The sequence below is a fragment of the Vicugna pacos genome, chromosome 33 (genome assembly GCF_048564905.1).
Source record: "Vicugna pacos chromosome 33, VicPac4, whole genome shotgun sequence".
Taxonomy (NCBI): Eukaryota; Metazoa; Chordata; class Mammalia; order Artiodactyla; family Camelidae; genus Vicugna; species Vicugna pacos.
This window is the reverse complement of record NC_133019.1, coordinates 1,726,398-1,751,121: the sequence shown is the minus strand read 5'-3', so window position 1 is coordinate 1,751,121 and position 24,724 is coordinate 1,726,398. Positions and strand designations below refer to the sequence as shown.

Genomic DNA, 24,724 nt, shown 5'->3' with positions numbered 1-24,724 from the left:
GGTGCTGGAGCCCAGCCCTGGGCCCACAGCGTCCATTAGTCAAGCTCCCTCAGCTGCGTCTACCGTGTCTTGCCGGAACGCGCAGCCCTGACCCTCTGGTCTCCCCGCCTCCTCCAAGCCGTCCTCTGTTCCTCTGCGTCTTCTACGTCAACAGATACACCATCCCTTTCAGTGTATCCACAAAGAGGCTAAAGACCTCACATACCAGAGAAAAGCGTTCTCAGACCCATTGTTACGTCCCCAGCTTCTGTGGGCTGTCAGAGCTTCAGAGAGAAGGCTGCGAGGCCTGCGTCCCCATCATGAGGCCCAGGTTAAGGCACGAGTCTGATCACTGATGCGTGCTGCCCTCACCACATGGGGGGTCAGGGTCCCAAGTGCCCTAATGGAGACGCCAGCTTGTGTGCACCTGCGTCAGCCTTTCTCCCATCAAATAAAACAGTGAATATAATGATCTCACCAAGTCTGCTGAGGGGGCGCCTCCGACCTGGCCGTTGGTTGGGGCTCAGTAAGGACCAGTGGTCTGTCCCCAGAGGTGTCCTCACTTCCGATTCTTGAGTCCTTGAGACCAAGGCCTACATCTCACTTGTCTTGGCTTCGCCGCCTCCTAGCACAACGCCCAGCCCCTGGAAAGCGTCTAAGAAGCATTTGTGGATTCAGTTGACAACGATTGTGTTTGCAACACCCCGGAGGGCATGGCTGGTCTGGGTTCAAAGCCTCCATCCCGGCCCTGGGGGGCGTCTCCCCCACGTGGATGCTGCGCTCCAGACCTGCTGTGTGTCCTGCCGAAACTGCCGCTGAGTCTGCAGGGTGTTTCCTGTGGCCATGGCAGGTCCGCCAGCCTGTCCCCAGGTCCCCTCATGCGGAGGCTGCTGCAGGGCTCGACTTCTCCTTGAAGGAATGACTCCTTGGCAAGGTCTCTTTTGCAAGGGTTGGGGAGGCCCACGAGAATCTCCGAAGGTGGGTCCTGGGCGGGCTCCCTCCGACCTCAGCGCTGCTCGCCATGGTCACTCTCAGGACATCAGTGTTTCTCTGACGGGTGATTCACCCAGTCCTCCCGGGGTCCTTAGTCCCTTTGCCAACTCAGCCTCCCCATCCCTCCCTGTGCCTCAACCCTCAGTGGCCCCCAGCGGTGCTGTAAGCCAATCCTGGGTGATGTCGGAGAGTGAATTCAGCAGTCTGTGAAAACGCGCCGCTCCTCATGGGTTAAAAACAAACAAAAAACACTAAAAATGCAACGAAAGAAATCAGTACAAAAAAGAGAAGTATTGTTTTAAAACCTCTCCCCTCCGCCCTCCGTGTGTGAACCCAGGTGGGGTGGAGATGGTCTGTTTCTTCCAGGGCCACACGAAGACCCCGGGGGCGGGATCAGAGCAAGACTCTCTGTCCACGGGGCTCCACGGACACCTTCTCTCTCCTCAGCCGGACGGGGCCTTCTGCAGGTCATCCCCACCCTCACCTGGGGGACAGAGTGGCCGTGCTCAGGGTCCTCTCCTCCCAGCTCAGCACTCCTGCTGTCCTCGAAGGGCCCAGTGGGCAGTGGGCCGTCCCAGCTTGCGGGTCTCACAGTTCTCAGAGGCACCAGGGGCGAGGACAGAGTGACCCTTGGAAGGGCGCTCCTGTCCCGGCCAGTGTCCCAAGCCCGGCCCTACCCTGCGGCCCTCCCCTGCGGCCCTCCCCTGGCCGCACGCCCGCCCACTTCCCGTCTGTCAGCCCTGACAGGCCGGCCACCCCAGCCAGGGAGCACTGAAGCACTAATTGGCACTGGAGGTATCACGGCTTGAGTTCAGCCGGAGCTGGCAGGCGCCAGGACTCTGGTGACAGCTCTGGGAGAGGTGTCAGGAGTGGAGCTCTGGCCACCGGCTGTGGCGACACCCTGGCACTAATGAACAGCCTGTCAGCACCGGCGTCAGGGGCCCCGTGCGGCACAGAGATCATCGGGGTGGCAGCCGAGAAGAGCATCTCCGGCAGAGCGCAGCTGGGGAGGGGAGGGGAGGACGGCTAAGTGGGACTCAAGCCGGCGCCTCGCCCCCCACTGTTAACCACCAGCGCGAGGGGACCAAAGGAAATTTAAAAAGCAGGAAAGGAAGAGGCATTTGTAAAAGATCTGTCTCTATGCCAACACTGGACCACTCCTGGAATCTCGTTTTCGTGGTTGCCCTGTAATTCGTGGCACAGGCTATAAATCCTCTCTGCAACGGGCCAAGGGGGCTCGGTGACTAAATTACCGCCCCAGTCATGGCCGCTGTGCGGTGACACCTGGAAGTGGCCTGAGTTCCCAGGACACAGGGCCCTGCGGAGGACAGAAGGCCCTGGGAGCTGAGGACTTTGTGCCTCATCAGGGCGGGCTCCCTGGCCAGGGGACCCACCGAGCTGCCCGTCTTGAGCTGGAGACTTAGAGTCCGGGAGAGGCAGTTCAGAGAAGGGTCCTTCCCTGTGGCGTTCTGGCCCCCAGCTGGCCGTGAGAAATGACTGGTGTGTCCAGCCTTCTCATCTGCTTCCTGAGGATGGGTGAGAATTTTCCAGCACATCAGGCTTCTGCTTCGGGCTCAAGACTGGGCCGCTCTGAGCCTTCTGGAATATCTGGCCCTTCTGTGAGGCTCTGACAACCTGCAGTGACTCCCTCCCTTGGGTGGAGGTGACCTGCCTGAAAATGATGGGTCTGAAGGCCGGGCTGGCGGATTTGACTCCCTTCCGCTACTCACTGCCCAAAGCACGCTGGGTCAGGGGTCAGCCTCTCCGAACACGTGCTTCTTTCTTGACGCCATTCTTGCTCCTTGGCGTGGCACCTGGACATTCCGTGATCTGGGCCTGCACGCCCAGCCTCCCGCTCCCCAACCCACGCGGTCACTCCAGCGTGGTCACCACCCAGTCGGTGTCTCCTCTTTGCACTCGCTTGTGCTCTTAGATCCGGATATAGTCCCTCTCCTGGAGAGCGCATTTACGACCAGGCTCAAATGACGCCAGTCCGGGAGCTGCTGCCGACCACCATCAGGCTGAGGAGCTGCTGCCGAATGCCGTCAGTCAGGCTGAGTGGCCTGCCCTTCTTCCCAGGGCCCGCGGCGCTTTGCCCGGGGCGATGCTTGCAGCCGCTGCTGGCTGTGAGGCCCTCCCGTGTCTGCCGGGTCAGGAGAGCAGCGCCAGGCCCCGCGTGGTGGCTTTGCGGGCCACACACCAGTGGCGGGCCTTGTGGGGGATCGTGAAGGAGAAAGCGTCCAGTGATGTAGAGCCGGCATTTTTCTTCCCTTTTTAAAATGGACTCTTTCTGGCGCATAATTTAAAACAAAATCAGGCTTGGCGAGTCATGGGTAAGATACAGGCGCTCCACCCCCGCGACGTCATGTGTTTCCCAAACCCACCAAAGGAATCTCTGAGAAGAGGCTCCCTCTGAGAAGAGGAAGGCCCCGACCGAGCCTCGGACTCTTCATCTGCAAAACGGAGGTAACGAAGCCTCCGCGGCGCGTGTGACGGGATCGGTCAGGCTGCAGGGCCAAGGGCCCGGCCCATGCGTCGCACAGCTGGGGCCCAGCCCCGGAAGCTCCCATCACCTGGGCGCCGGCCCCTTGCTCCTCACTCCCCATTCAGGAGGCAAAAACCAAAGGGAAGAAATAAAAAGTCTTTTCTGTGAAAAGGCTGAATCCTTACCAAAGCCGCAGCTCAGTCAGCTGCCAGAAGAGACAGACATTCAAAGCACGTCCCTGACCCCCACGACTTTCTAATTAACGTAGGTGCTCGATTAAAATTCCCAGAGCACCCCCAGGCAGCTGTCCCAGGAGGGACAAGTAGTTGCTAGCACACAGGGTATTGCAGTGTCATCGATGGGGGGAGGGAGAAATAATTGCATCGTAATGGAAAGTGGCAGATCTCCCGTCCAGAGCAGCGGGGGAGCACACGGCCCAGGCGGTCCAGAGAAAGCGATAAACTGGTGGTCCAACCTCAGATGCGGGGCAGAGCGATCCAGCGACTTGTGAAGCCAGTGGTTTAAACACAGACCAAGGAGGCAGAGAAGAGAGTGGAGGGAGACACTTATAGATCACTCTTTAACTCCGTAATTCTCTGTAACTGGAAAATTACAGCTAGATAGATACATTGAGGGCAAAATTTGCCAATGTCAATAAGCATTTTTGTAAGTTTAATATTTATGATCCGGTTTAAAGCAATATTAGAGCCGTGCAACCTCCTACTTCAAAGGAGAGAAAAATCATAAAAAGACTAGTGGGGAAATTAATGAGTTCAACGTGCTTCAACTGAGAACATATGAAATCCGGCCTCAGTCGAGAAAGCAGGGGCAGGAGTGCAGACCGCAGGCGCTGTTTGTGGTTTTACCAATTATTTTAAAGCCCTTGAAAAATGTGGTAGAATCAGATGTCGGCTGAATCCAGGCCCTGCTCGCAACACCTCCCCCACGTTCTCCTGAGCTGAGGCTATTTGTGGGGGTTCCTGGTGACCGTCACCATGCAGAGAGGTTTGGATGGAAAGGAAAAGGAAATATAAAAGCCAGGAGATAGCGTTGTCTTCCCCGCAGAAGCTCACCAGCCCAGGCTCGGTTGTCACAAAGGCTGCCTTAAACGGCAGCCCCTCCAGGCCGGGGGACCCCGTCTCTGAGGAGCAGCATGACAGGCAGCTCATCGGGGGTCCCGCGCACAACGGCCCCAGGAACCTTCTGGCCAGGGAGCCCCTGAAGACCAGCTGGAGGCTTCGGGAACTCCACGGCCAGGACCCACCAGGAGCTGCCCGGGGAACCTGGAGGAAGTCTCCCATCGGAACGTCCCTGCAGCAGGGGCTTCGCCGTGGAGCTCTGACTTTGCACCTGCTTTTACACCCCCGTGATGACTGCTCTTTCCCTGGAGTCTCGGTGGCAGTCCCTGTCCTCCGAGAGTAACAATAGCCACGAGTCCGTGGATGTTTAAAAATGAGCTGAGCGCTCCTCTAAACGGGGACCCTCGTCGTGTGCGCTCTTCACAGAGGTGTGAGACAGGCCCTGCGACAAGCATCTCACCACGATGAGGGCCGAGGGTTGGAGAATCACCGCCGAGGGCCCAGGGCCTCACTGCTCGGAGTCGCAGAGCTGAAACCCCACCCACGGCAGTGTCTCCAGAGCGCACGTGCTTAACCGCCAGGCTGCTGAGTGTGGTTCTCAAAGGATGGTCCCTGGGCATCACCTGGCCCTTTAGAAGAGAAGTTTGCCCGTTCCTGCAGTGCGGGAAGACTGAGTCTTGACGGTTCTCATCGCCGCTATTAAACCTCGTGTTCTGTCCACCCTCCCGCCTTCCCTCCTTCCCACCGCTCTGTGAACTTGCAGTTAGGGGAGCTCTCATCCACGCTCCAGCCGTCCCTCCTAGAGTGGTCCGTCCCCAAGGGGCCCTGCGCCCTCCCCGGGGCCCCTCACTGGCTCCCCCGACTGCCCCACCTTGGATTGACCTCTGCCGGCACAGGGCGCCCGTTTCCCTGGCCCGGCCCTGAGGTGTACACTGCTCTGCGCTCCCCCACTTTGCCTTCTTCGGAGTCGCCTTTGTCTGGGGGGGATCACAGAGACCCAGCCCTCGCCCTGAGCCTTTGATCCTATGAGGGTGGGACAGCACCACGGGGTTCACAGCCCCGACCTCGGGTGGGACCCAGAAACCTGCGTTTTAACAGAGTCCCCAGGCGACCGTGATGCACACCAGGTCTGAGAGCCAGTGCCGTGCGGTGGCCGCTGCGGGCCGGGAGCTGTGCTTTATGTGCCTTCCACCTCTTAATTCCCACTCATGCCCCGCGAGTAGGCGTCGCTGTCCTTGCCGAGATGAAGAAGTGGAGAGCCGAGAGGCTCATTCACCCACAGACCGGAAACGGCCAAGGTGAAGGGCACATCCCAGCCTACTTGACCCCGAGACCCGTGCGCTTGTTCGCCTCGGGCCCGTTGCTTGTTCTCAGTCTCTGGGGCACGTCTGCTCGCTGCTGTCAGACCTCCTGCCAGCCCCGGGCCGTGGTCCTTGGGCGGCCAGGTTTTCTCAGTGTCCCCCACCCCCCTGTCCAGGCACTGGGCCCCAGGCTGGGCACTGGGCTTCGCCTGGGCGTCACGCCCTCCCGGGGACCTCCGGCTCGGTCAGTGGGTCTCTGCAGGAACACCGCCGAGCGGAGGACGCGCCCCACCCCGGGCGCTCCCCTGTGCGTGGTCCGGTGAGGCGTCTCGCTCGCTCTGAGCTGCAGGCTGTCCCCCACCTGGACCGCGGTGCAAGGCAGGGGGACGGCTGCTCCCTGGCTCCGTCTGCTCCTTCCTCAGGTTGAGCACTATCATTCGCTCAGGCGATGGCATGTCCTCTGCTTGGATTGTTATTATTAGGTTGTTTTACACTTTAACAGCTTAGATGTGAAAAGAAATCGCTGGATTCCAGGCTATGTTTTTCATTATCTGACTCCATCCGGTTTTGCTCCGTGTCCTTCTGCTCCTGGGGACACTCCGTCCTCCCGGGTGGGGGGGCAGTGCGCCTCCTGCCGAGCCAGGACAGGCGGGGAGCGGGATACCAAATCCGCGCGAGGACCAGGCGCCGGCCTCCCCCCCGCCGGGCTGCTGCCCCTCGGGTGCTGCTGCACCATCCGCCCGTTTGTCACCTGCCTATTGGGGGCGGGGGCCTGTAGCCCTTCCCCCCCAGGAGGGTCGTCTCACCCCTTGCGTCTCTCCAGCAGAGGCTGATTCTGCTACGGTACCCCTCCCCCAGCCCCAAACAAACCCCTCTTCTGTCCACGGAGGGAGAGTTAAAGGGAATGACTTTGGCTTAATCGTCCTCGTAATGGATTCCGGACCCCTCCTGCGTAACTGCCGGGCAGCCCGGGAGGCCTGGTGTCCCTTCTCTAACGCCTTGCATGGCCGCCTTGCCCTTTACGGAAGGGCTCGCCTGGGTCGCTGCGGACAGGGTATCGGGCCAGTCAGTCATCTGCATGACAGGGAAAGACGAGTGGCTTTCTCCCTCGCTGATTTATTTCTGCTGTCACACACCATTCCTGAGAAGGATTGGAGCAGAGAAGGTGACATGGATTTTTGTCCCCAGGAAGACTCCTTGGCAAAACAATTTTGATTGTTCGTGCATCGATTCAATTATTTGCTCGATAATCGCCATTGAGGACCTTCCGCAGTGCAGCTGTCCTAGGCCGGGAGGTACCTGAGGGGACAAAGGAGACACAGCCCCTGGCCTCACGGAGCTTCTGTTCTCGTGGGAGAGACGCGGATACGTGAACCTGATGATGTGTGACATGGTGATCACCAGGAAAAAATTCAGCAGGGTGAGAGGCAGAGAGGCGATCGAGGGTCTGCTGGGGGTTTGCCATCCTCAGCAGAGTAGATCTGCATGGATTTACCATGAAGCTTCCCTGTGACAGCTGAAGGGGGGCCACTTTGAGATGCTTCAGAGTGCGGGGAACGCAGCATTCAGAGCCTCTGCCCCGGGGGCTGCGGTGTCGGGTGTGGCTGACACTCAGCGGATGACTGCATGAGCTGATGTCAAGGAGAGAGCGCTGTGGAGACAAACAGAACAGAGAAGGGACCAGGAGCCAGAGCGGTGCTGCTCTGGTCGGATGTTGAGAGAGAGCCGGGCAGAGACCCGGAGCAGAGTGAAGGGAGGCAGTGATCGGGAGGGTGCTCCGGGCAGAGGGACCGGCAGGTTCCAAGGCCGTGAGCTGGGGACCCCTCTGGGGTCCGTGAGGAACAGCAGGAGTGCTGAAGCAGAAAGACGTCACCTGGGGTGTTGGGAAGAGAGCCAAGAGTCAGATCATGCTGTGCGTTGAAAACCAAGGTAAAGACTTCAGCATTTGTTCCAGTAAAAACACTGGCATGTCTTAAGCCAGAGAGTGAACTGGTTCAGCCGGTGTTGACAAAGGGTCAGTTTTACTGTTGGAAGAGAAAGGACAAGGGTGAGGGGGCGGGGCCTTGAGGGTGGCTGCGGGATAGCAGTGAGGATGCTGTCGCCTTCGTGCATCAAGACGTGAGGGAGGCGTGCTCGCTTCGGCAGCACATACACGAAAATCAGAGCGAGACAGAGACGATTAGCATGGCCCCTGTGCAAGGGTGACGTGCACACTCGTGAAGCACTCCGTATTAAAAAAAATAAAAACTGATGAAGGCACGGCCTGTGGGGGGGGGGGATGAAGGCACGGAGGCTATCTTTAATCTAGAATGTATTCTGAAAGCCGACGAGGCTTGCTGGCTTGTTAGACGGGGGTTGTGAGAAAGAGTTAGGAATCAAGGGCGATTCTAAGATCCGTGGCCTGTGCCTGCTGGCGGCTACTTATATCAGCTCTTGCCCTCAAGAACTCCAAGGGGAGCGAGCAGGCTTGTAGAAGGAAGAGGAGCTTGGACTCGAGGCGCTTGGTGCCTGCAGGTGGAGAAGCTGAGTAGGTGGTTGGCTATGCAAGGGCACAGAAGCTTGGGAACTCAGTCGAGGGGTCGTCAGCCTCCAGATGGCACTTGGGGCCCTGAGTCTGGTCATCACCACCTACCGAGTGAACAAGAGAGCTCCGTGGCTGGGCCTCGGGGCATTCCAGCACTGAGGTGTGACGGAAAGGAGGTCGGTCCAACAAAGACGATTGTGAGGAGGAAGGGAATCTGAAAACCAAGTGCAGAGAGCACGTCATACACGGAGTACGTGACTAACGTCGCAGGTGCGCTTTCAAGTCCAGGAGGTGAGGACTGAACACTGGTAAAATGCGCTTACCTGAGACGTCGGAGGGATGGACCTGGTGAAAGCCAGTAGGTAAGATATTAACTGGAAAGGGAGAGAATGGGTTGAAGAAAGGGACGGGGTGATACCCTGTTTCTGAGCAGTTTTTCTTTGAGGGTTAGCAGAACTGGGGCTGGGGCTCGTGGACAGTGTGAGGACAAAGGAACTTTCTCCCAAAGCGCAGTCCGCAGCCCGGCGTCCCTCGGCTGCTCCCCGCTGTCACTGCAGTGTAATTACGCGTCTTAGAACTCCCAGGGGTCCTTCTTCCTCAGATGAAATAAAAGAAGGAATTAAAAGACTTGTTTCTACTTGTAGAGGAGCCTCTAAAATCTGACCTTCAGCCATGTCACCCCAGATGTCTTCATGTGGCTTTTGAGTGCTCTGGGCAGTTGGAGGGAAAATCACCATGTTGTTAAAGCAACAGACCGTCTCTGACCCTGAGGGACATGGCCTGGAGGGGACACTGTCCGCTGGGAGGCCCAGGGAGGGCTCCACTGGGGGCTGATCACGGAAGCACTTACTTCCCGGGGTGTGAAGCAGCCGTGAGAAGGGGCAGGGAGGCGCAGGACGGTTTCTGCTCCCCCCACCCCTCCCCAGGGCCAGGGAGACGGGCTCAAAGTCCTCAGTATTCGACCCTCCGTGACCAGGCACTCGGCCGGAGCAAGGCTACCGGATACGTCTTTTCTCTGAAAGCAGAGCAGGACCAAGTGAGCCATGGGCAGCCACCCCTCTGGCTGCAGTGATTGTCCAAGAGAGGCCCCCTCCACACCCGGAGGAAGCTCAGTGGGGGAATGGAGGGAGAAGGCCCACCACACCCGGAGGTGCGGACCAGCACCGCCCAGGTCTAGTGCTGGGGGGAGGCTCTGTCTGGGGAAAACGCTTCAGCTCTAGACAGACGGGCACCCCGGACCTCCCGCAGGCTCCCCGCTGCCCCAGCGCTGCTGACCCCGGTCCTGCGGGGGTGGGGGGCAGGCAGTCTCGGCATTTAGTCTGGAAGAGCGTTAGAGCTGGGAGGTGCTCGCCCCTGGGAGAGAGCCCCTGCCGTGCGACAGGCAGCACCTCCTCCGTGTCAGCCCGGCTGGCGGCCAGGTCCCCAGCACCCACCCGCGGTGCTTCTCCTCGGAGTCCCAGCCCCCCGCCCTCCCTGTCCCCGTCGCCCAGGAGCCTCCCTTTCCCCCGAGAGGGGAAACATCCGCGATGGGTGGGGCACGTGTGCAAGACGGAGGGACGGGGACGTGGGCCCTTTCCCTCTGCGTCTCTCTCTGCCCGGGACCCACGGCCCTTTGAGTGCAGGGCAGTTTAGTGAGCCATCGTGCTTTCCTCCTCATCACTTTGCTCCCTGTGGCTTTGCTGTTAAGCGTCCGCACTGACCGGTCCCTGCTCTGCTCCTGGAGGCCCACACTTCTCCGTGTGTTGACATGTTTTCTCTCTTTGTCACAGCACTTTCCTTGGCCTCTTGATTTTGGTCACTCAGGTGTTGTCATGGCAATGACATCCTCAGAAGAGTGGAGCTGCTCATGTTGTCATGGTTATAAGGACCTCTTGATGAGAACCCCACTTCACTGTCTTCACGCGGACGGCAGTAAGGAATGCTGGGATCTCTCGGCAAGCCTGAATTCTCAGGCTCGAAGCTAGTGGTTCTGCGCCTGAAAATGCAAGGGCGGTAACTGATGGGCAGGTAGCGGCGGTCTGTCCCTACGAAAAGGAGGAGACCGAAAGAGGGGCCGCCCTCATCCTGCTCACCACTGCCGCGCCCTCCTCCCCCTCCTCTCCGTCGTCAGCATCTTCACCGCCATCCCCGCCATCTTCAGGGTCAGCAGCAGCCTAGTGGCCAACGTCTTTCTTGTAGGCTGTGTTCGGGCACTTTTCTAAATGTCTTACCTGCGTGGACTCTTTAATTCTCTTGACAGCCTTCCGATGTGGGGGTTACTCATGTTCTCTTGTAGGCGAAGGAACTGAGACACAGAGAGCTTACCTAAGTGCCTTGCTCAGAGACACACACTAGCAGGGGAGGCTGTGAAGACTGACCCAGGCCTTTGGCTGGAGAGGCCTCACTCTGAACCCATTAACCCACTACTCACTGTTGTCCCGTTTTAGCACTGGCAGCAAAATTCAAGGTAAATCAGCTCAGCTACCAACGGAGGTGCCGAATTAGATCATCTATTTTCTTTCACTATAATTCCACTCATTTACACCAATTTTAATTTTTAAGATCTTCTCATATTTTACTTTGATTCTGTAACAACCCTATGAGGTTAACATTGCTGGTAACTCAAGTCTGGAGTCTGCGGCTTCCCAAGGAGGCTTGGCGGCTAAACTCCGTGTCAGTCTAGTCCCGAATGCACGACGACCTGCTGATTCCGAGTCCAGGGTTTGCTGCGTCCTGCTGCCCCTCCTGTCACATGTCGCGGCCCAGGCGCTGGCCCTGGGGAGGAGAGGGGCCACACCGCCTAAGGTGAAGCAGAGGAATAAATGGCAGGTCATGGCCCGGCATCCAGGCGGACGTCTGCCCTCTTCTGCCCCCCGGCTCCGGGCCTGACGCCTGCACACCCCCAGTGCCCGCCCGCCCCTGCCACAGGGCAGGCAGGAGCGGGCGGCCTTCCCGCCAACCCAGGGACCGGCGCCGACCCCGTGCGGCTCTGAGCAGGGGCTTTAAGGCCCGTGGGAGAGTCCCGGTAGAAGGCTCCCCCAGGAAGGGTTCAGACGGCCCTGTGTCTGCGCCAGCGTTCAGGAAACGACAATGAGACACGCATGAGTTCCTTAGAGAGGAGCCTCTACGAAAGCACGGCTTTCAAAGCAGAAGACACTCGGGCCTGTGAGTTGCCGGGCGTCATTCAGGTGTAAGGGGCTGGGGGGGGTGGCAATGAAGTTAGTAGAGGCAGCAAAGGTCTGCAGTGTTCTTCCTGCTCTAGGCCACACCCCCCACGTCAGCTCACGTGACTTCGGAACAGCCCTGTGAGCTTAGATGCTACTACTACCCGTGTTGGGCAGATGAGGAAACAGTGGCACGGAGATGCTCAGTCACCCGCTGAGGGGGATGTAGCTGGTAGGAGGCAGAGCTGGGACCCGGCCCTCCTCTTGGGGATCCGCCTGGAGAAATCGGCACGCCATCTCCCGCAGGCTTGGACCGGGTCCCGGGAGCTGGGCCTGCGCTCGACCGGAGGCAGGACGTGGTGACCTTTCAAGACTCCAGTTCTGATTACACCACTTTCTGAGCAGTGTCCCCTTGGCCACATGGCCACCCTCTGAGCTTCAGGCATCTCACCTGTAAAGCGGGTCTCATGACAGGATGTGCATCCTGGGCTTCTGTAAGGATGGCGCGAGATGACACAGCAAATGTACGCCCTGGGCCTGGAGCAGAATAAACGTTCTTCAGATGTTTGTCGTAGGAGCGGTGGCATCAGGAGGTGGAGACGTGAGCAAGGTGCATCGCGACCCTGCCCTCGGCAGCAGAGTCTCACGTTAGCTTTAAAGATTAGCAGGCTACTCAGAACATGTGTGTCAGGCGTCATAGCTCACAGGTGGCAGGTGAGACATGGATGCCCAGTCCCACGCCTGCCCAAACTCCCGTCTCATCTAATACAGTTTGCCCTGTGCTACCGTTAAATGCCCTCTTGGTAGAAGAGCCGCCATTTCCCTTTGTCAGCCTTTCCGAGAGCCTCAGTTTCCCTTTGGCTCCAACCTCCAGCCCCTTATCAGGTGCCCAGTGGACACTGGAGGCCACTAGCGGGTGTCCCTGAATAGAGGGAGTGAGCGGCTGACCGGGGTCTCCTTACCATCTTCTCTTCCACCTGCAAAAAAGTAAGTTCACAGTGAGCAGCGTCTGTTTGGATAGAAACGTAAGCTGAAGCAGCAGAAAGTGGCTGAAATCTAACCCAAAGCAATGCTCTGTCCTAGGTGGTGACAGACAAAAACACAAAGAGAAAATTCACATTTCTACTCTAAAAAGACGTTTTCCTGGCAGGTATCCATTCAGTGTTGCGTTCTGTTCCGGCCGTTTCTGTGTAAGCAAGGTCACAGCTGCCCTGAGCGCGTGTCCCTGTAAGCTGGGAGTCCCGTCCAGAAGGCCTGACGGAGAGCCCCCTCCGGGCCCCCTTCCAGGAAGAGGAGCTTGGACGCAGGGTCCGAGCCGCCCACAGGACTTGGTACTGCTTTGCGGCTTCCGTGTGTGGTGCTTGGCCGTCAGCTCTGAGGAGGTTTCCTCGTGCCTGTTAAGATGAAAATGCCCCCCTCTGCCTGGCTGGCTGGTAGGGCGGCCCCTGGGAGAAGGCTGGCCCGTCTGCCCCCCGGATGCCACGGCTGCAGAGGGATGTGAAGACGAAGTGGGAGACAGCCCGCAGGGTCACAGCGGTGTCTCTGCCGAGATGCAAGTTACACACAGAGGGGAATTGGAAACGTCACGTTGAGTTGTCACCCCACCCACGTCTCGCCCGGGAGAGTTCTCCAGCTGGAAAGGGCTGGGACCCCAGCCCCTCAGCGCTATTACGGCTCCTGTTGACTATAAAGTTCCTGCTGCGAGAAGGAAGGAAGGAGGCCCTTGCCAAGTGCTCGAGGGGGTGCAAGTGACTTCGCCATCTGATGCCATCCATCGCGCTGGGGAACATCGGTGGGGGGGAGGAAAAGGAGGAAGGAGAGTGAAGAGTGTGTCGGGAAGTTGGCAACCGATAACCCGGCCTTCACTGAAACGAGGCCCGGCTGCGGCGCCGTGTGAAACAGCAGACGCCGGGCTCCTCGGTCGGGCACGTGTCTGTGCAGTGAAGCTTGGGACTGGAGGTCCTTCAGCACCCAGATGCCCACCTGACAGCCCGTGGGGCCACCCATGCTGAGAGCCGGGGTCAGGGGTACAGGGACGGGAAGAGCCCTTTTGTGGGGACACTTGATTTGCTCTTTGCTCTGCCTGTTACTAAGTGGGTGACGCTCGTAACCAGTCCGCTCCCCTGAACCTCTGCTTCCTCACCTGTAAACGAGGATCAGAGCATGGAGATGAGCGGTCCTACTTCCCAGGTGCTTTGTCAGCACAGAAACATCGTGTGCCCCGTCCTTTATTGAAAGTTCCGCGTTGATCAAGCACATTCTCCAGGGCAAGGCCGGGAAAGGAAACCAGGAGGGCGAGGGGCGGGGTGTGGACCGGGTACAGTGCCATCTGAGACACAGATTTCTTTTACGTTTCTGCAGCACAGACTCAAAAAGCAAATGACGTAGCCACTGTTTGTGACCATCGTCATAACATCAGTTCTTTATCTTTGTCAGTCTTACCTGGATTCATGCAGCGTCATTACCCTGAAAGTTCCCCTAAGCATTTCACAAACGCTGCCTAGAATGAAGCCCAAGTGAGCGAGGAGGAGAGTTGAGTCTGGAACTTGTTTAAAAGGAGCAGAACAGCGGGACATAACTGTGCAGAACAGAAATTGCAGAGGTCAGACGGGGAGTGGCAGGGCAGAAGGAAGATTCCAGTGGGCGCTGGTTTTAGAATCCGGCTGGGATCTCTGACTTGCAAAGGACTCAGGAGCTCGAAGTCAGCGCCAGATCCCCTCGTCCTGTTACGTGACAGCAGAGCCAGGGCTCCCCAGGCCCCGGCACCTGGGCCGCATCTGACCTGCCTTTGAGCATCCCGTGAGCTCAGAGAGAACTTCGCGTGTTTTCATGGCTGAATTCGAAATTAAAGAAAAGCAGTATTTCATGACGTGGGCAAATTATTCGAAACAAAAATGTTTCATGAGAACATAAAACACAGCCGCCCCCTCTGCTTCTGACTGCTTCCGCCCTGTAGTGTCAGAGAGTAGTTTCGAGGCTGTACTTCCTGCAAAGCCTGAAGTGGGCATCACTGGCCCTTTAGAAGAGAAGTTTGCCCGTGCCTGCGACGCACAAAGACCGAGTGTTGACGGCTCTGATCACTGCTGTTAAACCTCGTGTTCTGCCCACCCTCCCGCCTTCCCTCCTTCCCACCGCTCTGTGAACTTGCAGTTAGGGGAGCTCTCATCCACGCTCCAGCCGTCCCTCCTAGAGTGGTCCGTCCCCGAGGGGCCCTGCGCCCTCCCCGGGGCCCCTCACTGGCTCCCCCGACTGTCTCACCTTGGATTGACCTCTGCCGGCACAGGGCGCCCGTTTCCCTGGCCCGGCCCTGACGTGTACACTGCTCTGCACTCCTCCACTTTGCCTTCTTTGGAGCCGCCTTTGTCTGGGGCGGGGGGGGGGGGGGTGGTCACAGAGACCCAGCCCTCGCCCTGAGACTTTGATCCTGTGAGCTTAGGACAGCGTCACTGCTCTGCTGTCGGTTCTGAGTCCCCTTCCCGTGGGGAAGGTGTTCAGATGCTGTCGCCGTTTCTCTTTTCCGTGTGGCACTTGGTGGCAGCACCTGCCCTGCCTTCACTAGTGGTGGTCCTGCGGGCACCATCGCCTGTGACGAGCAGGTGTGAGAAAGCGGCACCTCCTGACCCCCCCAGTGCGTGCAGACGCCCTAACCTGTCTGGTCTCACACCTGGGCCTGACCGTCCCTGGCGCCCCCCCCCCCCGCCCCCACAGGCCCTGTCTCTGTCTGGAATGTCTGCAGCCCTGCGTTTACTTGTGCAGCAGAGGTGACAGGCCTTAGGTGTCCTGGACTCGACCCAATTTATCATGTTCCTTTTGAAATTCTCAGGCATCTTCTAAGCAAACAGCCTTTCAGAATCTCATCACTATGACTTCATAGCTTCAAAACTACTTTGCACATTATTATAATAATGATAATCTGACCAGTGGGAGGAAAGGGTCATTCTGACAAGGAGATTCCTCTGCTGTTGAGACTTTGAAATCCTGTCACTCACTTTTGAAAGCACATCGCAACTTTTGTGTCAAAAAATGAATGCGTGGTTCTTGCTACCTGCTGGAGGTACAGGTGCTACTTACAATCTTCACAACTTTCCTCCTTTTCAAAATGTTTAATATGTTTTTGCAGAAATTTCACCGTCATAAACTTAACCTTTAGAAGTAGATCTTCAACTTTAAAGCTGGTAGATGTGCTTGGAAGAGATGAGAAGGCCAGGCCTCTCCCGGACGAGCAGCAAGCCTGGCGCGTTGCAGGCAGCTCCCTCCGGGACGGAGCGGGCTTGCTTCCTCTCCCCCTCCTCTGTGCCTCGCACGGCTCTCCCTCGGCTCCTGAGACCCCGCTGTAGCAGAGGTCAGAGCCACGGCACTCCCTCGTCGTCAGCGGGATAAATTCTGCAGCAAAGCCCGGATCCTAAAGTCAGGCCACGCGGGTTTCCTGATGCAAAGGTGTCTTCCCTGATTCCCTCTTCCCGGAATGCCATGAGAACCCCCTTTAGACCCTGCAGAGAGATGGGACACGCTGGGGTCCTGTGCTGCGTGGCCAGGAAGCGGGGTGTGCAGCCCGACACCCAGCAAGCTGTAACCGTTCTGCGCCCGTGTGTGCGTGTGGCCTTCCTTCCAGCGCATCTCTGGTCGCCAGACCTCCTCCTCTTGTGTCGTGATTAAGCTGAGTTGACAAGTGGAGAGGCTTTAGAATGAGTGGATGCCTAGAATCCAGCACTGTGGTCGCACTGAAATGGGAGGGAAAGCTATCAAAGTGAAATCTGTCCTCTTTTCTCTATTTTCCTTTCTTTTCCTCTCCCTGTGTACCCCTGAAGACTGTGCTCTGGGACAGTCCCCTGGGCTTTTTAACAGTTCCTTGAGGTAATTTATGCCGAGACACGTGGGGCTCAGAGATGCCCCCACCAGGAGAGTCATCGGGTGAACAGCTGACAGAGCCGCGTGTTGGCTGGGTTTCCCACGTCAGTTCCTCCAAACACTCTATGGACCTGCTTATGTTCTCATCATTAGGGCTTTGAAAAGCGAGTCCCCTGGGAAAGCTCACAACTAATTAGTGTCCACCTTTGCACAGGCAGCCCCCTTGAACAATGCGGGGCTGGCTGGCAAAGCCTGAACTCAGTGGCACCTTCCCGCGTCAGCCATCCTGCTGTTGCTCCAGGCCATTCTGAAGCGCCTCTCACGGGTGTGCTCGCTTAAAGCGTAAGCCGTCAGATGTTTTGACTAAATATATTTAAGTACTTCAGTCAGAACATTTGATGGTTGTATAGAGATACGTATAAATGGACAGCTGTACATGTGTGTATACGTATGCGGTTGTTTGATAGCAGATTTGTACGTAGCCATCACATTATATATAAAATACAGTAACCGTTACTCATCTGTAACCATTTAGACAATGTTATTACTCATCTGATTTATGATACTTTGATCTACAAAGTAAAAGCCATGCTTGAAGAATGATTCTGATCTCACTGAAATGATTCAAAGCATCACTAAGTAACTTCTCTTGAGCATTGATTCTTCTCTAACCCTGGGCACGGTGCTCTTCATCTGTGATCACATTTAATCTTCGCCACGGCCCAGTAAGGTGGGCACCTTTTAATCCCCATTTTACAGATAAGGCGACTGAAGCTCAGAGAGGTACGGTGACTCGTACAAAGTCCCTGGAAACGCCTGCTCTGGTTCTTTCTCACTAGCTTGTAAGTTATCTGCAGAAGCGAATCGTACACAGAAGGAACACAGACGTGGAATTAACAGACCTGAGTCTGGATCTCAGGACCCCTGATTAACCCTTTTCAGCCTGTTCCTTTGTTTATAAACGAGGGATAAGATATATAATCTCTAAAAATAGGACTGTATGCCTATCCTATGTCTCCTCCAGGCATGAAGGAGCATTCATTAACAGAAGCGGGGCTCTCTAGTCATGGTGCTGATACGATCAGGAGAGACTTATCCATACGTGTATCAGCTTGGGGGTGGGCAGAGCAATGCCAGAATTTTGAATGGAAATCAGAGAGAGAGAAACCCTGGCACTGGGGCGGGAAGGCAGAGACCGAGGTGGGTGGCCCAGGGTTCCGTGCTGGTGCTCAGATGTGCCCGTGGGTTCTTCCGGCCTCTCCCCTGAGATGGAATCCAGGTCCTTCCCTGGACTGTAGGTTGACTTCCCTGACTCCCTCCTAATGAATGGGAGGAGGTGGGAGCCAGGCTGCTGAGATCCAAGGCCGGGTTGCAAAGCCTTGTGCTCTCCTGTGGGGCACTGGCTGGGGAGCCTTTGCCACCACAAGAGAAACACAGCTACCCGGAGGCTGCCATGTGCAGAGACCACGTGGACAGATGCTACAGATGCCAGGTCCCCCGGCTCAGCTGGGGCCAGTGAGCAAACCGTGGAGAGGACCTCAGCCCCGACCACCGCTGAATGTAGCACTTCATGCAGCATCCCCGCCAGGTCTCCTGGCTGAGCCCAGTCCGCGCCAGCTGCACGGGCAAAACCTCTCAGGCGGACTCTGAGATACACCTGTGCAGTTTCAGATCCCAGCAACAGAACGAATATCACAACAAAGGGAGTCATGCAAAGGGTTCCGTGTCCCGGTGGAGATACGGGTTATGTTCACGATCTGCTGTAGCTGTGACGTGTGCCACAGCATCGTGCCTGAGAAACAACGTGTGTTCACCTTAGAAAAAATACTTCATTGCTAAAAAGTGCTAACCCTCCTCCGAGCTTTCGGTGAGTCAACAAAACCCATTAGTGACAACAGAAACCATTGATCCCAGATCCCATAACAAGTAGAACAATCTTGAAAAGGTTTGAAATCTTGTGAGAATTACCAAAATGTGACACCGAGACATGACGTGAGCAAAAGCTGTTGGAAAAATGGTGCTAACGGACTTACTAACGCAGGGCTGCCACAAACCCTCAATCTGTTAAAAAAAAAAATCTGAGAAGTGTAGCAGCCAAAGGGCCATAAAACAAGTGAGGCCTGTACGGCTGTGGTCGTCACCGGCCTCTGCTTTGGGCGGGCTGTTCCCCGGCAGTGAACCGCTGGAGCACGGGCCCGCCGTGCGATGCCATCACAGAATCGCTCACTCGGACGTCCTGCCGTCTTTCCGCTTCTCACCTTGGTTTCCCCTTCCTGCTGGGCTGTTTCCTCTGGACAAAGGCAGCGTGGACTGAATGATCGCGGGAGGGCCTCTCCGGTGCCTGCAGTTTGCGACCTGGTCTCAGAGGTCTCCTTTCGGATTTCAGGGATCTGTGGTGAGCCCAGCGTTTCTATCCCAAGTCAGGGAGCTGTGAAGCCTCTGTGTTTGTCAGAGAAGAGCCTCCCCGCTCTGTCGGCCTTTGGGCCACGGCACCCATAAAAATGGTGGGGGGGACCTGGAGAAGCCTGAGATGAGATGCGTTTCCCAGCTCGTTTGCTAATGTTCTCACTCAGGCTCGCATCTTAGCTGAGGGACCCTCGGTGGGGACACTGCCTTTCCTTCTTCCCAGAATCCACGGGCAGGGGCCTGAAGCCACCGTGCCTGTCACTCCCTATAAATCAGGAGCCGGGCCAGTCGACGCTTGGGAATCTCTGTGTCTGCACAGCCAGAGGAAATCCGATCACAGAGAGAGGTCCGGAGCACTTGAGCAGAGGATCAGAACTTCCTCGTCCGCTCCCAGCCAGTCCCAGGCCTGGGCTCCGAGTAAATTAACTGAACCATTTCAACAGGCTTGAATTCTGTCAGCAGCTCAACCATCCCCTTGTTTACTGTTGAAATAATTACTACTTTGCCATAATATTAGCTCTGAGCCGTGACTCCATTACCATTATCACCGGAATATTACCCATTTATTATCTCCCAGCAACCCTGGAAGATGAATACTGGGCTTCAGAGACCAATTGTTTTACAGCAGACGGGGTCTGGGTGTGCAGTGTTTAATGAGGTAAACTACATCATAGCCAGCATTCATTTGGCTGCAGTGCCCTCCACTAAATCACTCTTAACCTGTAAATCTGCCTCTGGTTTTGATGTGCACTTAATCAGCGAGGAGGGGCATTGCCATTTGAGAAGGGGATGGAGCCCGCCTGCCGGGGGGAGGAGAGGAAAGGGCGAGAGCAAGTGAGCCGGGCCATGATCCTGGGGAGCCTGGGAGGCGTGGGCGGGCCACCGCAGCAGGAGCGGGAAGCGGGCAGAGTTCACGCACCCTCTGGTCCTCTGGGCCAAGCTCCCAGGACCATGCAAAGGCGACGGGATGGCTTAGGCAGAACCAAAATGCCTCCCGCTCCTAGCTCAGGAGTTGTGGATCCACAGAAACCATTTTCGGATCCCCCTTAAGGTTTCCCTGCTCGTGTTTGGCATCCTCAGTGTGACCACATCCACCCACACCAGACAGATCAGAAGCAGAAGACAGAGCTAGAAATTGAGATTGTCCTTTGGCCTGAGGTTGCGGGGAGGCTCCGGGAAACACGCAGCTCTCCCCACGTTGTTGAGCACACAGGAGCCCACGTGTGGGCGCACAGAGCTCGCTGCCTTGGAGGAAACGCGGTTGGAGACACAGCAGGGGACTGACTGAGCAGCAGATGAAAGGAGACTCTGCATCAGGCCTCCCTTGTCACCGCATCCCTGCCTCTGAAACTTGAAGGTGCATAGAAATCACCTGGGGATCTTGTTGTAATGAATACTCAGATTCAGGTTCTACAGGTCTGGGGTGGGGCTGGAAATTCAGCATTTATAACCAGCTCCCAGGGAGACAGAGGCTGCGGGTCCACGGACCAACCATAGAGGAACTGAGGGCCCAGGGAGAAGGGAGGCGCCTCCTGGACCAGAGAGGGCTGCGTCTCTCAGGAACAGCGCCAGCGTTGGCCTGGCCCCGGGCAGAGTCAGCCCCGTTTCAGACGCGGGCAGGTGCGGCTGTGTGGCTTTTGCTCCATCAAATGCTGGTGACTTCCACGCAGATCCTGGGGTGAGCGAGGCATGAAAACACGTCAGAAATAATATTCCCAGACCAGCAGAGAGCAGGAAGCCTGCCAGAAATCGGCGCCTTCCGTTTTTAAGATCGAGAACACTGCATTCCTGAAAGCATCCTGAGATATTACCTCTAGATCATGAATTGCGGAAGAACCAAAAGGGCTTGAACACAACCTTGGGCTGGAAGCCTCGGTGTGACCCTGTTCTCCAGAGGGAAACGCAGCCCCTGCCTTCCTGCTTGTGAGTTTCCCGGAACAGCCTCCCTTCTCAATCTTGACAACCCTCCCTCCACACAACCTGAATCAACTCAAAACCTACACAATTATGCCATATATCAAGCCAAGCATTAGGGCTGAAATCGGCAAAATTGTTCCCTAGAAAATTATTGGTTTTTTTCTTTAAAGAGGGGAGCCTATGTGCTTCTCAAAAACCTGTCTCAGGTAACCCCCCGTCTGCCTTAGGAATTGCCAGTGAGTTTTACTGAGAGAGGGAGGGGGAGGGAGATCTTCGTGGTTTAGCAGGTAATTGCAGGAGTACGAGGAACCGGCACTAGTACGAACTGGGCATATATTTCACTGCGTCTTTTCCCTACCAAAGCTTTTTGTTGTATTTGTCTGAAAACTCATTATTATTATTTTTATCTCAGGGTATACATCTGAAGCATAATGTCAGTGTGTGCATGTGTATTATAAGACTAGAATAACAATAATAATTTTCCTTTTAAATGTAATTATAATTAAAGGAAAAGAACAGTACTAATTTATGTTTTTTATTGTCTCCCAAACTATTTCGCTAGTGGTTGGATAACACGTACATGGTTTGGGAGCATAATGCCTTCCCTGGTTCATCTATCCATCTATCCACCCACCCATCCACCCACCCACCCATCTACCCACTCATCTACCCATCCACCCATCCTTCCATCTATCCACCCATCCATCCACCCACCCACCCATCTACCCATCCACCCATCCATCCATCCGTCCATGCATCCATCCATCCATTCATCTATCCACCCATGAGCCATCCATCTATCAACATTTATTTAGCATCTACTATTTGCCAGTAAAGCTGGAAAAAATATATGGGGAAAATAAAGACAAATGAGGCATGATTACTATCCTCAGGGATTTCACAATTTAGCTGGAGAGACAGATACATAAATAAATGATTGTGATACCATTTATTTCCAGTTATTTTCTCCTTCCCCAATCCTGCAGTTTGCTTTATTGAACCAAAGACAAAAATTATGTAGAATCAAACTAAATGTGTAAACTTGGACACGATACTTAAACACGATAGACATAGTGACTATCACTGTGTTCCAGGGCGAGGGTGTCCAACTTAATGGTAATACTAGCTCTTTGTCGCACCTTTCCCAGTTTCAAATCTGAGCTATTATGTCTTGATTCTTCCCTCTCAAGAGCATTTTTCTAGAGTCTAAAGAAGTTGCAAACACAGCTGGGCGCTCCACTTACCTCTACAGAGCAGCTGTCTGCCGTCCACCACGTGTTTGAGAGAAAAGCACTGTCCCTGACAATGCTTGGCCGCTGGCCGTGGTCATCAGTGGGGGACTCTGCAGGAGTAGGACTGCCCCAAAGGACGGGAGAGACAGAGGGATGACCTTTGATAGAGAAGAAAATCCAAACTCTGAGAGATTATCATCATAAAAGGTACATCGGCGTATCAGTTGGTGAACGGAGGCAGTTAATCAGGAATCCGCGGGAAGTGAGGTAACCCTAAATATTCCTCTGAGATGTATTAAGGCGTTGGCCTTACAGAAAATCTAATTATGAATCGAGTGTGTGTGTGTATATATATATATATATGACACATAAGTAAATGCATATTCTAGTAATAATAGCATGTGGATTACACATAATGATGTGTCTATATTAATGCACACATTCTGGATACACGTGTATGTATATAAAATTATGTTTCCTCTAGGCACATGAACACGTACCGTATCTGGCTGGTCATTAGCCATGAGCTTGGTGGTCCAGTGCAGGTTTAACCGTATGTACTGAACGGCTACCACGTGTTAGACACAGGACTTTGTAACCAGGTTTCCTGTTAGTTAGTGGTCCTCCCCTCCAGGCAGCACAATTCAGCAACGTCTAGTTACAGGAGCCAAACTAGCTGAGGGGCTGTTCTGACCTGGAGCAGGTGCGTGCAGCCAGTGTCTCATATGGAGACTCGTATGTACAGTGCCCTTCTTGGAACTGCATCTGTCCAGGAACCTTCACCGCTTGCCGTGACCTGTCACGTTTTCTTCTACAAAAATAAAGCTGCTGATGAGCTGCCCCTGTTCTTCGTACTCAGAATGTCCGTGGCACAGCTTAAAACTCTGGAGGCCTGACTGGCAAGCTACCACGGGACGCAGGATTCTGTCTGCACGTGTTCGTGTGGAGTCTTGTATCTGTCAGCGGCCCCCCACCCGGCTCCCTGATTTCAAGTGCATCCATTAAGACCAGTTGCTCTGCTAAGAAGCAGCGACTGGGAGGAGAATGTAAACTGCCCTTTGTTGTGATGGTCTCCGTGCGTGTGCTGTGTTCTCTCTCCCACTTAGAGGCAAATTGCTGTGGGTGAAACATGCATTTTGCTCTCAGATGCTGTCCCAGCCTTTGTTCAAGTGCACTTTGCAGAGGCACAATAGAATTTGGTAGTTTGATACCATCACCTCTGTTTCTTTCAGTGTATTTGTTTGTCTCTCAGCTACTCAGCAGAACCCGGAAGCCCTTAGGTCTCTCTGTCCTTCACCGCACCTCTGCCAGCCCCGCTCACCATCCTGGGGACCCTCCCCAAGTCACGCCTTCTCTATTTGTGTTATCTGCTTTATTTATCCATGCATAAGGAGGGCGCTACCTTAGCAATTAAAGTACATCCTTATTTTATTGTATTTTATTTTACTATATATATATATTTATTAAAGTACAGTCAGCTTGCAAAGTTGTGTCAATTTCTGGTGGACAGCATCATGGTTCAGTCATACATGAACATACATACATTCCTTTCCATACTCTTTTTCATTATAGGTTAGCACAAGATACTGAATACAGTTCCCTGTGCTGTACAGCAAAAACTTGTTTATCTCTTTTATATATATTAGTTAGTATCTGCAAATCTTGAGTTCCCAGTTTATCCCATCCCACCCCCTTCCCCCTCCTGTAACCGTAAGTTTGTTTTCTGTGTCTACGAGTCTGTTTCTGTTTTGTAAATAAGTTGGTCTTTTTTTTTTTTTTTGATTCCACACATAAGTGACGTCATGTGGTATTTTTCTTTCCCTTTCTGGTCCATGTGAAGCTGTTATGGAAAACAGTATGGAGATTCCCCAAAAGACTAAAAATAGACTCACCATATGATCCAACTATCCCACTCCTGGGCATATATCCAGAGGTAACTCTAATTCGAAAAGACACCTGCACCCCAATATTCATAGCAGCACTGTTCACAATAGCCAAGACATGGAAACAGCCTAAATGTCCACGGACAGATGACTGAATAAATAAGGTGTGGTACAGTTATACAATGGAGCACTACTCAGCCATAAAAATTAAAATAATGCCACTTGCAGTACATCCTTTATGTATTCGCTTTAAAGTACATAAAGAAGATGGTGAAATTTCCTTTTGGCTTCCCTGGAAATAGGGGATCACCCTGAGTAAATTCTTTAAGCTTCTAAATGTGTAAAGACAAATAGTAAATTTTACAAAGTTCTGCTTAGCTTAAAAAAAAAAAAAACAGGGGTAGGGAGTGGTGGGGGAAAGAACAGCAAAGAAAGAAGAGGTCGTCGCTGGCCATCCCTCTTGCCTTTCTTCCCCACTAGTTATTAAAAGAGCAAAGAAACCCCCCTGGGTCCCCTCCACTGTCTCCCCTCAGACGCTGGGCGGCTCTGCCCATGCTGGGCTGGAGGCCGATTTCACACGGGCCAGGCGCCTGTCCTGCTTGAAAGAAAAGCAAGTGCAGCCTCAGAATATCTGAGATTCCCGGGATCACTCCACAAATTAGAACCTTTTATCAGCCCCTAATAGCTGTGCAAACTAATTATATTTTGGCCAAACCTTGCCAGTGACTCCCTGGAGGTACTATTATAAAATTGTGAGCTTGGAAGTGCGTCCCCATTCTGTCAGCATCAGGGTGATTCAGCTGCAGGCATGGTGTTCCAGATCAGTTCTGCTTCCACGACGTGCTTTGCGTAAACCGGGGCATTTGCAGGCTGGGGTGGCTGGGAGGGGAGCAGAGGGGCCATGGCTCTGTCTGAAAACACGGGGGCGTGCTTC

At 54.8% G+C, this 24,724-nt stretch overlaps 1 protein-coding gene and 1 non-coding gene across 5 annotated transcripts in view; both read left to right on the top strand.

The window, feature by feature from the left end:
• NTM (neurotrimin) overlaps positions 1 to 24,724 on the top strand; it is an 820,981-nt gene that overhangs the window by 719,620 nt on the left and 76,637 nt on the right. The gene's annotated exons all lie outside the window — the stretch shown is intronic.
• LOC116276797 (U6 spliceosomal RNA) lies at positions 7,967 to 8,073 on the top strand. Its single transcript, XR_004186300.2, has one exon. It is a non-coding gene; the product is annotated as a U6 spliceosomal RNA (small nuclear RNA).